Genomic DNA, 15,158 nt, shown 5'->3' with positions numbered 1-15,158 from the left:
AGTTTGTAGGCAGTACAACAAAGCCACATCAACAATATGCACTAAAGAAGAAAAATAAGATTATGGGTGCTAAAGTGGCAAAAGGATTAAGAACATTAACGGCACAAAGACCACAAATACTTGAAGAAGTGGAAAAGTTGTTATTAATTTGGATACACGACAAGGAGTTGAGGGGTGATAGTGTTTCGGAGGCCATTATTTGTGAGAAAGCCAGGGTGTTGCATGAAGACCTTCTAAAGAATACCCCTGCAACGAGTGATGCAGATAAGAAAGAGTTTAAGGCAAGCAGGGGCTGGTTTGAAAAATTTAGAAAGAGAAGTGGTATCCATAGTGTTACAAGGCATGGGGTTATGTGATGTGATTATGGAAGGGGACTCCCCTTCCAAACAGTAACTCCTCTCCTCCTCCCCCCTCCTCACCATCTTCCATACGCCTACAGCACTCGACAGCAAGGTAAGTAATAACTGGAACACAGTTTTGTAGGTTTATTTAGATAAATTAGGTATAAAAATTTAGTTTGATGTGGGGTTTTTGGGGTAGTCAGGAACGGATTAATTCATTTCCCTTTATTTCTTATGGGGAAATTAACTTCGGAATGCGAGTTTTCGGAAGGCGAGGCGTCTCCAGGAACGGATTAAACTCTTATTCTGAGGTATGCCTGTATATGCACATATTATATATAAGTATCTACATGTTGTATGCACCGTAACTGTACACCTAAGCTTGTAGAGTGCCCAAAGAGCATAGTGGCCACCCTCTGCACAGCCAGACAAATCATGCAGACGACGTCACCTCCCTCACCCAAATGTCTCCTCCCAGCATAATCCTTTTGCTGTTATTACACTAATACACACATTATATATAAGTATCTACATTTGTGTTCACCATAGAGAACCACTGACCTGGTATGGTGAATGCAAACAATAACAGATGGCCACACAGTCAGTAAATGATGCAATCTCCCTCCGTCCCTCAGCATCACTCGTCCCACAGCACTAATTATTTCAACAATCCTGCTATTATCACAACCCTGGTTATTTATATCACAGTCAGGGGTCATCTGTAATATTGTCATCGCCAAATAATAGCAATTATATGTTTATTTTGACATTTTTCGGAGATGCTGTGGTCACAAGCTGAACAGCAATGCTGTTCACTCATGCTGCGAGCACCACCCTTGGTTGCTCCAACAGTACTGTGCCTCTCACACCTGAGAATATTGCCCACGATTTAAAAAAAAAATGGCTTCTGTTTACAAGAGCCCTGAGGAAGCTAATGTGAACCTCGTGTAGCCACGGGCCATTTGAATCGGGCCTGGTACCCTTGGGCGTATATATACGCCATGCGCACGGTGGGACATGTTACTCAGGGCGTATATATATATGCCATGCGCAGTTTAAGGGTTAAGCAAACTGCCAGCAAACAGCTGGCAGTTTGACTGCCAGCTGCTGATGCCTCACTGGTTGAAGACACTTGGGTTGCCTGTGAGGCCTCACTGGTTGATGGCGCTTGGCTTGCCTGTGACGCCTCACTGGTTGAAGGCGCTTGGCTTGCCTGTGACGCCTCACTGGTTGAAGGCGCTTGGCTTGCCTGTGACGCCTCGCTGCTTGAAGGTGCTTGGCTTGCCTGTGTCGCCTCACTTGCTGAAGGCGCTTGGCTTGCCTGTAAGGCCTCACTGGTTGAAGGCGCTTTGCTTTCTTTTCTTACCATATAAGAATCAAGTGTAGCTTGCCTTCTGTGTTAATTGGCCTGTTGTATGATCAGTTCTTTGGTTCGCCTCAGGTACTGATACATGTTTCCAACTTCTGGATGAGCACAATTGGATGAAAAAATAATTAACAGGTCAACAGAAGACATGAGTAAACTGTATTTTGTTGTTTGTGGTGTTGGTTCTTCACCGCCTTCTTCCTCCTCCTCCTCTTTGTCGACCTCACCAGTAATAGACTGGAGAATCTCTTCACTCATCACACCATATCCTGGGTCATTAGCATCTTTTTCAAGCCAATCAACCACATCCTGTCTTTATAAGTTTTTGCCAGCATTTCTGAACATTCCATGGATTTCATCTGTAAATCCTTCAAAATTCATTTCTTCTTCCTCCTCATTGCTGACCATAGACATGAGAAGTTTTTCCCGGAATTCTTCAGAGTCGATTCCTTTATTTCGCTCCACACCTTGGCCCAGTTATAGATGGTTTCCTTGATTGTATAGTTCTTCAAATTCTCAAAAAAACTTTTTAGCCCTGTTATCCACACCGAGTTCCACATCTTCTGCAAGAGGAAAAATCACCAAAACTTTGTTGAGCATCTTTTTGGTGTACAACCTCTTCGTGGCACAGATAACTTCCTGATCCATAGGCTGGATGAGAGAGGTTGTATTAGGAGGAAGTGCCATACACGTTATCTTGCCATCATGTGAGGTTAACGTGTCAATTCTAGGGTGGGCAGGGCATTATCAAGCAACAGTAAAGCCCGAACTTCGCTTGGCCTAACTTTGAGTTTCTAAACTTGATAATAAACAAACTTCCCTGCAGAACACATCATAAAACCAGGAAAGAAAGATCTCCTGTGTAAACCATGCATTCTTTGAGGTTTAATATTTCACAGGTAGTCTGTCCAAGCAATGTTGCAAGGCTCTTGGTTTCTTTGATTTGCCAACAATTGCACACGTGATTCTGTCTGCGCCGTCGGCATTCGCACACATCATGGCTGACAGCTTGTCCTTGTTGACCTTACGGCCTGGTACACAACTCTCACTCCTCATAGTTAGAGTTTTTTCTGGAAAACTCCTCCAATACAGCCCAATTTCATCAGCATTATAAATTTTATAAGAATATTAATTATTTGACAAAATGTATGTTCTTAATTTATGTTTAAATGGTTCTACACTGCTTGTATCTGCAGTGTACTAGTGCCTATATTGAATTCCTTGGCAACACTTGAAGTCAACCGGTCATTTTCACAAAGTTGTATAACATGTAACTTGTCTTTAATGGTTAGGATAATCTTCTTCCTCTTAACACCTTCAGAACGATTGATGCTGCTACCAGACATAGTCTTGGCCAAAAATGTTCAAGTTACTATGAAAACAAAAAAGTTATTTAAAAAAATATTTCACTAATGGCGTGGCACTGTGGTATAACACGAGGGACGGGAGCACATGGGCTGTTTGGTTTGACCAGGCTTGGACGGGTCCACTTGGGGCAGGCAGCCACGTTGCGTAGGCTGCCATGCAAAAAAAACTCGCAATATTTTTGAAGCAAACTTCAGCCTGTGCAAATTGTTTTCAGGAAACTTGTATATTTGTTATTACATAATTATTTCTTTTGTTTTTGAATGTGATGAATTGTTCTAAAATTAATGGTAATTCCTGTACTGTAGTGTATAGGCCCCTCCACATCCCCCTTATTCCCCAGGCAGTCCCTCCGAACGCTTCCCTCTCTCCCGACACCACCCGCCCACCCCACCCCCTCCTACACCATGCGCCTAGAGCCACAGACGTACGGAATTAATATGGTATGGCCCGCCGCCTGGCTTTCTGATCCGGACAATTCACCGCTTGGTCCGGCTGACTGTCTGGATAGTGTAACATTGGCAGCAAGTTAACCGGCTTAGATTTTTTATCCGGCCAAACACCCGCTGGTCCGGCTCCCATGAACATTTTGGCCGGATGGTGAGATAACCTTATTCGGCCATGATTTTGGCCAGATAAGGGCGTTTTCCTGATGGCCGGATTCCGGATTAGCGAGTGTCTACAGTAATTGAAGTTGAAGTTCTCGATAATGAATAGAGGTAGTTCTAATTCGCTAAGATAATTGCACCTTTTAATAAACATTGTTTGGCATTCGTACTCGAATATGTGAAAGTTGTAGGTCAATATGTGTTGAAATGAAGTCAAGAAAAATAACTCCCCAAAAAACAAAATATAGAGATAATTATAATAAAATGATTTAGGGGATATATTTAGGGTATGCTTTATAAAAGTGAAAAAGCCCTAATCTAGTCCTTAACCACTAAACTGCGCAATGCGCCTGCAGGCCCCTGACGGGATGCACAATGCGCCTCTGGGATTTTATATTTTTAGTGTATGATTTAAAATTCTCGCGGCTACATGGGGTTCACATCAGCTTCCACAGGGCTCTTGTAAACAGATGCCATCTTAAAAAAAAATCGTGGACAACATTCCCAGGTGTGAGAGCCTCAGTACTGAGGGAGCAACCAAGGAAATATATATATATATATATATATATATATATAATATATATATTATATATATATGTGTTGAATATATATATATATATATATATATATATATATATATAATATATATATATATATATATATATATATATATATTATATATATATGTGTTGAATATATATATATATATATATATATATATATATATATATATATATTATATATATATATGTGTTGAATATATATATATATATATATATATATATATATATATATATATATATATATATATATATATAGCACCACTTGGTTTCCGAACCCCTTGGGGACGAGACCCGTCGGTTAACATGTAAGTTCGTAAACGAGAAATAAAGGGCAAAAATAAACTAGAAATGTAAAAAAAAAAAATTACGAAAAATTTATGAAAAAACTCTAGGGAAAAAAATTGACAGGTTCATAGCGTAAATGCGACCGTACAGTGGAACCTCTATTAACGAGTTTAATCCGTTCTGGCACCGAGCTCGTTATCTGGAAAACTCGTCTTAAGAAACAAATTTCCCCATTTAAAATAAAGGAAATAAATTTAATCCGTTCCACTCCCAAAAACATCCATACTTGTATGACTTTTTTTGTGTAAATATAATACTTCACATGTAATTATAAATGTTTTGTTATACTGTTTTAATGTTTACTTTACCTTATGAAGAGTAGTTGCTGGCTTGAGGGAGATGATGGGGAGGTGGGAAGGAGGAGAGGGGTAATGGTGTGGAAGGAGAATCCACCTCTGAGTCAGGCGGACTCTCTCTTCTTGGGAATTTCACCCAAATTTCATTTCAAATGTCACACAAGGATGCGTTAGACCAGCACCAAATAAAAAACTACGTCGATTGCACTCGTCGTGTCAACAATACAATGGTCTTACCACGAAGATACAATACAATGCTGTTCTCCCAAATAGGCTATGTGGCTATTAGAGAAAACGGAAATTTCATGGCAAACATGTTTATACTATCCCCAAGTCGATCGGATAAGAATTAGATTTTATAGAAATATTTGCTCAAATGACACTTGAGCGCGGTGTTTGGGTGCATTCAAGAGAAAAAAGTGTGTCACGTTCAAGCGACATATACCTGCGAAAGTGATAACACTTTCACAAAGTGTTATCACAAAGTGATAAATTAATTAAACATTTTCACACACCGGGTTGTCACTGCTTTATCAGAGCAGCTTTTCCAAGAATGCGTTCACCTTTTCAAACATTCCCAACACTTCCCTGATCTCAGTGGAAGAGGCAGCATCCTCCCTTACCTCCTCATTCCCTTACTAATGGTGTAAATTGTTGATGAGGACCTGCCATACTTCCTTGTGAGATCAGTCACACAGACACCACACTCATGCTTTGCCATAATTTCCTTCTTCAAATCCACAGTAATTGTCTTTCTTCCTCTTGACAACACTATCTTTAGCAAGCAGCTTCTTTGGCGACATTGTGCGTTACAAATTGTAGTCACAAAACCACTAAAAACACAAAGAAAAGCGCAAATAAATCCAGAGGGATGCTTGTCGTGTGCGATACAACAACAACACTGGCGTTGGAGGCGTCCAAGAATTTGCGAGAACCCGCGAGATGCTAGGAAGCACCATGTGGTTTTGCTCGTTAATAGAGGTGAAGCTCGTCAATAGAGACAAATTTGCTGCGAGTAGCTTGCTCATTACTGGAAATGCTCGTTAATAGAGCCGCTCGTTAATCGAGGTTCCACTGTAGTAAAATTACTGAAGTCAACAAGGGGATAAATCGACAATAAATCACAAATAGGGGAACAGACAACCTTTACGCCACAAACCCAACATGGAGACGTGTGGAGGATGCTTTAACCCTTAACATGCTCGGGGTTTAATATCCTGTCATCCCCAAAGGCGCATGTCATTTTGAAAAAAAAAAAAAAAAATTCTTCCTAACCTGTTAATTTGTGTTCACTGATCACAGGAAAAATAATAAAAAAATCGTGTCATATATTGCCTGCTATAGGGCGGGGAAGTCTGGCAAAAAATAGGCGCTGACTCAGCGTGCGTCCCAGGCGGTCTGTTGATCGCCAGCTGTCAGGCCGGAGTTGCCACAAAGAGATAATTACCTAATTATTTCAATGTCTCTGATTGATTTTTCATAGTTTTTTTGCTGTAATATTGTTCAATAGTGTGTAGTTTGATATATTTTTATAATAAAATGAGTGAATCATCGCTGTACTAAAAAATATGGTGTGCATATTGTTGATTCAATTATGTTCATCAATCAGTGAACAAATACTTTGTCGGTTATTACACTATACACACAGGTTATATATAAGTATCTGCATGTTTTGTTCACTATAACGAACCACTAAGTAGCTATTATGAGTCAAAAAGTAACGAGGAGTGACCGTCGTGTACCAGCCAGCCACTCACGCCCTCCCTCAAGTCACCTGACTCAGCCACATTCTCCTCCCACAATACTGTTTTTGCTCTTATTCACTATATACAGACGCTATATATAAGTATCTACATGTTTTATTCACCATAACTGTACATCTAAGCTTGTATGGTGAGTAAAGGCACAAAGACGTAGGTCCTCATACAGTCAGCTGATGGCTGCCGTCCTCAAGGCCAGACGCACTAATATTTCTCCTCCAACAATACTGTGTGGTGTTATTATGCTATATATCTTATATACAGACGTTATATATAAGTATTTACATGTTTTGTTCACCATAACTGTACATCTAAGCTTGTATGGTGAGTAAAGGCACCAAGACGTAGGACCTCACACAGTCAGCTGATGGCTGCCGCCCTCAAGGCCAGACGCACTAATATTTCTCCTAAAACAATACTGTTTGTGGTGTTATTACGCTATATACACACATTATATATAAATATCTACCTGTTTTATTCACCATACTTGTACAAGTAGGGAGCCGGTCAGCCGAGCGGACAGCACACTGGACTTGTGATCCTGTGGTCCTGGGTTCAATCCTGGGCGCCGGCGAGAAACAATGGACAGAGTTTCTTTCACCCTATGCCCCCTGTTACCTAGCAGTAAAATAGGTACCTGGGTGTTGGTCAGCTGTCACGGGCTGCTTCCTGGGGGTAGAGGCCTGGTCGAGGACCGGGCCGCGGGGACACTAAAAAATAAAAAGCCCCGAAATCATCTCAAGATAACCTCAAGATCTCAAGAAGAAGTAAACTGGTATTGTGCCCAAAGACCATCGTGGTAACCAGTAAACAACACCGTCGTCTGCACGTTGGCATCGTCTGCACGACGCCACCGCCCTCACCAAAATGGTGGCTCCCAACCTTCTCCTCTTGCTGTTTATACCCTCTATACACACGTTATATATAAGTGTCTACATTTGTGTTCACCATAGCGAACCACTAAGCAGGTATGGTGAGTGCAGTCAATAAAAGGTGGCCACACACAGTCAGAAGACATCGCCACCACCCTCCCTCCCACAGCATTACTCCTCCCTCCATGACGCACAGCGCTAAATATCACCAATCAATTGAAATATCAATTGAATCAACAATATGCACACCATATTTTTGAGTACAGCGATGATTCACTCATTTTATTATATAAATATATCAAACTACACACTATTGAATAATATTACAGCAAAAAAACTATGAAAAATCAATCAGAGACATTGAAATAATTAGGTAATTATCTCTTTGTGGCAACTCCGGCCTGACAGTTGGCGATCAACAGACCGCCTGGGACGCACGCTGACTCGGCGCCTATTTTTTGCCAGACTTCCCCGCCCTATAGCAGGCAATATATGCCACTTACGATTTTTTTATTATTTTTCCCGTGATCAGTGAACACAAATTAACAGGTTAGGAAGAATTTTTTGTTTTTTTTGAAAATTACATGCACCTGTGGGGAAGAAAGGATATTATACCCCTAGTATGTTAAGGGTTAAGCTATTTCGGAAGAGCGGAAGAGTGTTGTAGGGATTGTATGTAAGATTTGTAACATAAGATTTCACCTGAGTTGTACAGAATTACGTACACAATATGCAAACAGACAAGGTACCTACTGGATCTGTCACAAGGATAGACTGATGTGGAAAAAACATCACCAAACTAATGAATGGCATTCCTGAAGTACATAGATTACAATTCACACAAAAGCTACCAGAAATGTATGCAGAGTATGAAAAAACAGCAGCGAACACTGAACACAACCCAGGGACTGAGAGCTTAGAGAGCCACATTGGCAATGTAGAAGGACATTGTGTCGAGGTACACGAAAATGAAGGCAATATTGAAGAGCAAACTGGTAATAGAAGTAAGGAGAGAAACAATGAGAAGGACGAGACCACAAATGAGAAAGACGAAAGCAACAAGGAGAAAGATAAGGGCAATACCAAGAATGAATGCGGAAACGAGAAAGTTGGAACAAAAAACACAGAGGTAGCCAAGTCGTGCACAGGTAGAAACAATAAGAATACAAACACAGATGAAAATATTTGCAGGTATTATGCAAAAGGACAGTGCAGATATGGGACCAGAGGCACAGAATGCACATTCATGCACCCACGGAAATGCCGAAACATGTTAGGGAAAGGCAGCTGTCGTTTTGGAACAGATTGTAGATATTTCCATCCTAAGTTATGCAATCTCTCAGTGAATGAGAGTAAATGCTATGATCTCCATTGCCCTGATTTCCACGTGAGAAGTACACTGCGCTATATGAGAGAGGAAGTCCAATATAATAGCCCGGGATTTCTTTTTAGAGGCAAGCAGAACCAGAGGGAGGAACAGACAGGCAGAAACGTTGCAGGAGTATGGATGGGGAGGGAGGAAATGCCCAAGACTGGACTACGTTTCGTCATCAAGCCCACACACATACTACACCCCCAACTACACAGTGACTAGCACACTCCCCAGTATCACTTCCAAAACTGGACAAACTATTGCCAGACCAGCACACCCTGGGTCAGGGTAGAGAGGAGGGGAGAACTAACAAAACCTTCCAGAAGTGACATACAATATGGACAATCATTCATATTTGCAAACATTCAAGGTCTAAAATCAAAGTCAAGAAATAAAGTTAAGTTCATAAATGGTCTCCTATTAGAGTCAAACTCAATATTTGGGGCATTCACAAAACTCATGCAAAAGATTACATGGATAGTGAAATCTAGATTCCAAATTACAATTTATATAGATGTGATAATGAAAATAGGTCAAATGGAGGAGTAGGTCTGTATATTAAAGAGGACCTGGTATGCACAGAGCTACTAAACTCAACTAATGAGTTGGTAGAGGTACTTGGAATTAAGGTAGAGAAACTAAACCTAATTATTATTCTAATATATAAACCGCCAGATACAACGGTTGAGGAATTCACAGAGCAGATGCACAAAATAGAGAACATACTTGATAACTTAGCAAACCCAGCACCAGATATTATCTTCCTTGGAGATTTCAATTTGCCGAGTCTAAGATGGAGAATAGCAAACACAAATATCATAGCAGGGAATGACCCGGGAAATAACCAACCACAGGTCAGAGAACTTTTGAGATTCTGTGACAAATTCTCGCTCACTCAACAGATTACAGAACCAACTAGGAATGAAAACAGACTAGACTTGTTAGTTCATCATTGTGAACTAATCGGAGACATTACAATCTCAGATACTACATACTCAGACCATAAGCTCATTGAAGTGCGAACTAGCATAAATAACGGTAGTAGGTCTAAGAGACCCAACATGCGAGAAGGAGTCTCTCTGAATCTCTGAATATGTTAGACATTAAGTCACTGCACATTCTCTCATGTGTATTATACATATATAAAACGCTAAACTATAATGCCAATCCTGATCTCAAAAGCTTCATAGAAGGTTGTATCAGAACCCATGAGCATCACACCAGAAATAAATACAGTTTTGATATTCCTAGAGTACGACTTAATCAAACTAGAAATGCTCTACAAATCAAGGGGCCCAGAATGTGGAATGACCTTCCCAACCATGTTAAAGACTGTACCTCTCTCAACCAGTTTAAGTTAAAAGCGAAGCTATACCTAATAAATTCCCTGTAACCTACCTTACCCTTCTATTGTCAACCAATGTCTGTTTTTTTCTTTAAAGAGCGCTGTTTGTCGACTTAATTGTATTTGTGCTGCTTTTTCATCTATGTTTTCATTTCTTGTTTTCATTCTACTCATTATGCTCAATTAGTATTAAGCTTGTCATTTAAGTTTATCATGCCCGAAACGCTTTGCGTAATAGTGGCTTTAGGCATTGTATGTACTAGCTATACCTATAAGTTAAACAATCCTTGTAAATATTTATTGTATGTATGTACCTTACCTAAATAAAATTGTATTGTATTGTATTGTATTGAGTATTCAATCAATTCAGTTTCAACAATAAGAGGATCGACTGGGAAAAAATAAATGTAGACCTTGCAATAATTCAATGGGAGATGGTCTTAAGCGACAAAACTCCCACACAGGGAATAGCTGAATTGACAGTTGAAGCATACAAGGTCTGCTTGAAGCACGTGCCTGTGAAGAGGGTCAGAAAGAGGACCTGTTACGGCCACGATGGGTCGCAACCGGGTTCTTTGCTGGAGGAACCAAAGTACTAGTAAAACACAAGGGGAGAGTTGAAATGAATACGACACTTCATCAATTATCAATATATTCACATATTATCACTTTCCCATCACCTTAAATAGAATCATAAACGAAGTATTACTACACTGATATATATACACATATGCTGCTCTCATAGGACACTAAGCGCTCCTCGATGCTCATGCAGTGCAGCCTTGTCAACTTCCGTGTTTCCTCAACACACAGTACCGTCCTCAACCAGTACTGGGAAACACCAACGAGTCTACTCTAGCCATGGGCCAGCCTATCTTCAGTCTCACTAGGTGCTCCTTGCGAACGCCCACATTCACTCTCCAGCCTGGTGCTGGCAGAGAACATCAGCCACACGCTGCTGGGCCTCTACACGAACAAATACAAGGGTAGCGAACCCCTGGCAGGAGCTTCTTGCAACTAGCTAGTTACACTCCTCCATAGCACCTCACTGTCGGTCGTCTCTTCCTCTAGTCAGTCCCGGGATACGCCGAATTCTGTCACTGCCACTTCACAGGCAGACAGCAGATACTACTCGGTTCCTCTTCGGCGGCGGCTCACTGCTCACGTAAAGCAGAATGGAGTAGAGAGATAATAGGCTGCCCCGGGTAGACTGCTTGTCTCCGTACCACTGCAGCCCTACGTTGCCTCTGTGGATACAGACACGTCATCAGTAAACTGGCCAGTACTGGGGACACTAGGAAATACCACTTATGGACTCTGACATTAACATACACCTCCTCCCACAAGAGATGACACTGATTTTCTAGGTGCCACCTCACCAGAGGTCAGCAAAAGCGACTCTTCGGGCTGACCAGGACAGGAATCTAGCATCTGTTGCAGGTATCATACTGCCACCATCAGATGGCGTCGTCTATTTAGTGGAGGTTTAGGGAGCAGACTCACAGATGGCATTGACGTCGCTGCTCCATGCTCCGACGATGGAGTCGGGTTCGTAACAGGACCACTCTAGAAAGAGAACGCAGACGACTATACAGGAGAAGGAAAAAATAACGGAAATGCAGGCAGACACAACTATCACAAGAAAGGAAAATAAACCTAAACAGGGAGATCGAAGAAATAGAACAAACGTTGAAGCGATCATATGAGTCTGAGGAAATGGAATTGGAACAGAAAGCTATACAATAAAAACCGAAAAATCCAAAATATTTTTTCACGTACGCAAAATCAGAATAAAAAACCTCGATCAGTATTGGACCGTTAATTACAAATGAAGGTACGTACACAGAGGACAACAAAGAGATTAGTGAAATTTTAAGAAGCCAGTATGAGGCTATGTTTAGCACACCAATAAACAACATGAAAGTTGATGACCCAGACAGCTTCTTTATGAATGACATTCAAGCTGCAGATAATATAACAGATATTAACATGAACTTGGAAGATTTTGAAAGAGAAATTGACAATATGCTTATGCACTCAGCTCCTGGACCTGACTCATGGAATTCAATATTCATAAAGAAATGTATAGTACCAGTAGCGCGAGCACTCAGCGTAAAATGGAGAAAGAGCCTGGATACAGGGGAGATACCAGCTGCACTTAAATCTGCAGCTATAACTCCTCTGCACAAGGGAGGGGAGGGTAGTAAAGCCTTGGCAAAAAATTATAGACCAGTTCCACTAACATCACACATAATAAAAGTATTTGAAAGAGTGATTAGGAATCAAATTTCTAGTTTTATGGAAAATAATGAGCTACACAATCCTGGACAACATGAATTTAGAGCAGGCAGATCCTGTCTGTCACAGTTACTCAACCACTATGACAAAATCACAGAAGCTCTAGAAGAAAAGCAAAATGCAGATATTGTATACACAGACTTTGCAAAGGCATTCGACAAATGTGACCATGGAGTGATAACACACAAAATGAGGTCAATGGGAATAACTGGTAAAGTAGGACGCTGTATACTCAATTTCCTGTCAAACAAAACACAAAGAGTAATAGTCAATCATATAAAATCAAGTCCAAGCGTAGTTAAAAGCTCTGTACCTCAAGATACAATCCTTGCGCCACTACTGTTCCTTATTCTCATATCAGATATAGACAAAAATACACGTCACAACTTCGTGTCATCCTTTGCAGATGAGAAAAAAAATCAGCATGAAACTTACCTCTGCTGAAGACATTGAAAAATTATAAGCAGATATCAACAAAGTTTTCGATTGGGCAGCAGAAAATAACATGATGTTTAACAGTAATAAATTTCAGGTACTCAGGTACGGGAAAAATGAGGATCTGAAACATAATACAGGGTACAAAACACAATTGAATCTGCCCATAGTAGGAAAACAGCCTGTCAAGGATTTGGGAATACAGTGGTACCTCGGTTTAAGAGTTTAATTCGTTCCTGGAGACAGCTCATATTCCGAAAACTCGTATTCCGAAGCTATTTTCCCCATAAGAAATAATGGGAAATGAATTAATCCGTTCCTGACTACCTCAAAAACCTCACTTCAAACTAAATTTTATACCTAATTCATCTAAATAAACCTACAAAACTATGTTCAAGTTATTACTTACCCTTGCTGATGACTGCTGTTGGTGTATGGAAGATGTGAGGAGGAGGGAGAAGAAGAGCTGTTACTGTTTGGAAGGGGAGTCCCCTTCCATTATAACATCAGGCAGTGAGGACTTCACTGGTGTGCACACTCTGGCACGTTTTGCCTGCATACCACTAAGACTTGCTTGTTTTACTAAGAATCTGTCTAAAGACACTTGTTTTTCCCAACATTTTAACACTTGTCTGTAGTAAGACATCACATTGTCATTTAAAAGGTCAATGCAACAGCCTGCTACAGCTTTATCTGGGCGAGTTTTTTCAACAAAACTTTGCAATTCTTCCCATACTTCACACATTTTCTTAACACTTTAGTGCTATCACGGCGCTCAAGAGCATTACCACTTTTTGTGTTGAGGTCGCACAGCGGACTCGCTCACGAGTCACGAGAAAAAATATTTCTATAAACTCTATTTGTTATGCGATCGACTTTGGGATAGTTTGAAAATGTCCGCCATAAAGTTTCCGTTTTCTCTAATAGCCGCATAGCCTATTTGGGAGAACGACATAGCATTGCACCATCGAGGTAAGACCATTGTATTGTTGACACGCAAAGTGTAATCAACGTAGTTTTTTTATTTGGTGCCAGTCTAACGCATGCTTGTGTGACATTTTATACTTATGTTCTTATAGAACATTCTATTGCGAACATATTGGTACAAAAATGAAATACGTAAATCAAAAATTAATGTCAGGACAGTGAAAAGAGTATATACACTTTTCAGTGTTGCCACTGGATCACCCGAAAGCCGCACTATTTTCTTAGGTTAAACCTTACCACTGCTTTCTTGGGACCCATGGCAAGATATATAATAACAACTTTTATGATCTAATGACCAAAAATCCAAGAAAACACTGAAAATCCGGGTGCAGAATTGACGTAGGATAGTCACTGGGTGCGAGGCACTGGTAAACTGAGGGGTGAGAGGCGACGATCGCCGTACCACCACGCGCTAGGTCGGCCTGTATGCGTATCAACAAACTCGCCTTCCGAGGTAACCCTCACCTTCCGAGACACATTTTCCGAGGAAATCCTGCTCGTATTCCAAAAAACTCGTATACAGGGACACTCCTTTTTCGAGGTACCACTGTAATGATGTTCGATGATCTAACGTTTAGGGAGCATAACCAAGCAAATATTGCCTTCAGCCAGAAAAATGATAGGATGGATTACGAGAACTTTCAAATCCAGGGATTCCTTCACAATGGTTGTACTCTTCAAGTCACTTGTGTTGTCCCATCTTGAGTACTGCTCAGTACTCACTTCCCCCTTCAGAGCAGGAGAGATTGCTGAAATAGAGAGAATACAGAGAACATGTATACTGCACGCATAGACACGATAAAGCACCTAAATTATTGGGATCGTCTCAAAGCTCTCCAAATGTACTCACTAGAAAGGAGACGAGAGAGATACCAAATAATATACACATGGAAAATACTGGAGGGCCAGGTCCCAAATCTACACAGTAAAATAACAACGTACTGGAGTGAATGATATGGAAGAAAATGCAGGATAGAACCAGTGAAGAGCAGAGGTGCCATAGGCACAATCAGAGAACACTGTATAAACATCAGAGGTCCGCTGTTGTTCAACATCCTCCCAGCTACTATAAGAAATATTGCCAGAACAACCGTGGACATCTTCAAGAGAAAACTAGACTGTTTTCTAAAAGAAGTTCCGGATTAGCCGGGCTGTGGTGGGTATGTGGGCCTGTGGGCCACTCCAAGCAACAGCCTGGTGGACCA

The 15,158-nt window shown here is 40.8% G+C and overlaps 1 protein-coding gene across 3 annotated transcripts in view; it reads left to right on the top strand.

Moving 5' to 3' along the window:
- Positions 1–15,158, top strand: part of LOC123772621 (zinc finger protein 271-like) — a 46,772-nt gene that overhangs the window by 10,891 nt on the left and 20,723 nt on the right. The window lies entirely within an intron of this gene.

The sequence above is a fragment of the Procambarus clarkii genome, chromosome 50 (genome assembly GCF_040958095.1).
Source record: "Procambarus clarkii isolate CNS0578487 chromosome 50, FALCON_Pclarkii_2.0, whole genome shotgun sequence".
Classification (NCBI taxonomy): Eukaryota; Metazoa; Arthropoda; class Malacostraca; order Decapoda; family Cambaridae; genus Procambarus; species Procambarus clarkii.
Note: the sequence above shows the minus strand (reverse complement) of the source record. Positions and strands in the feature narration are given on the sequence as shown.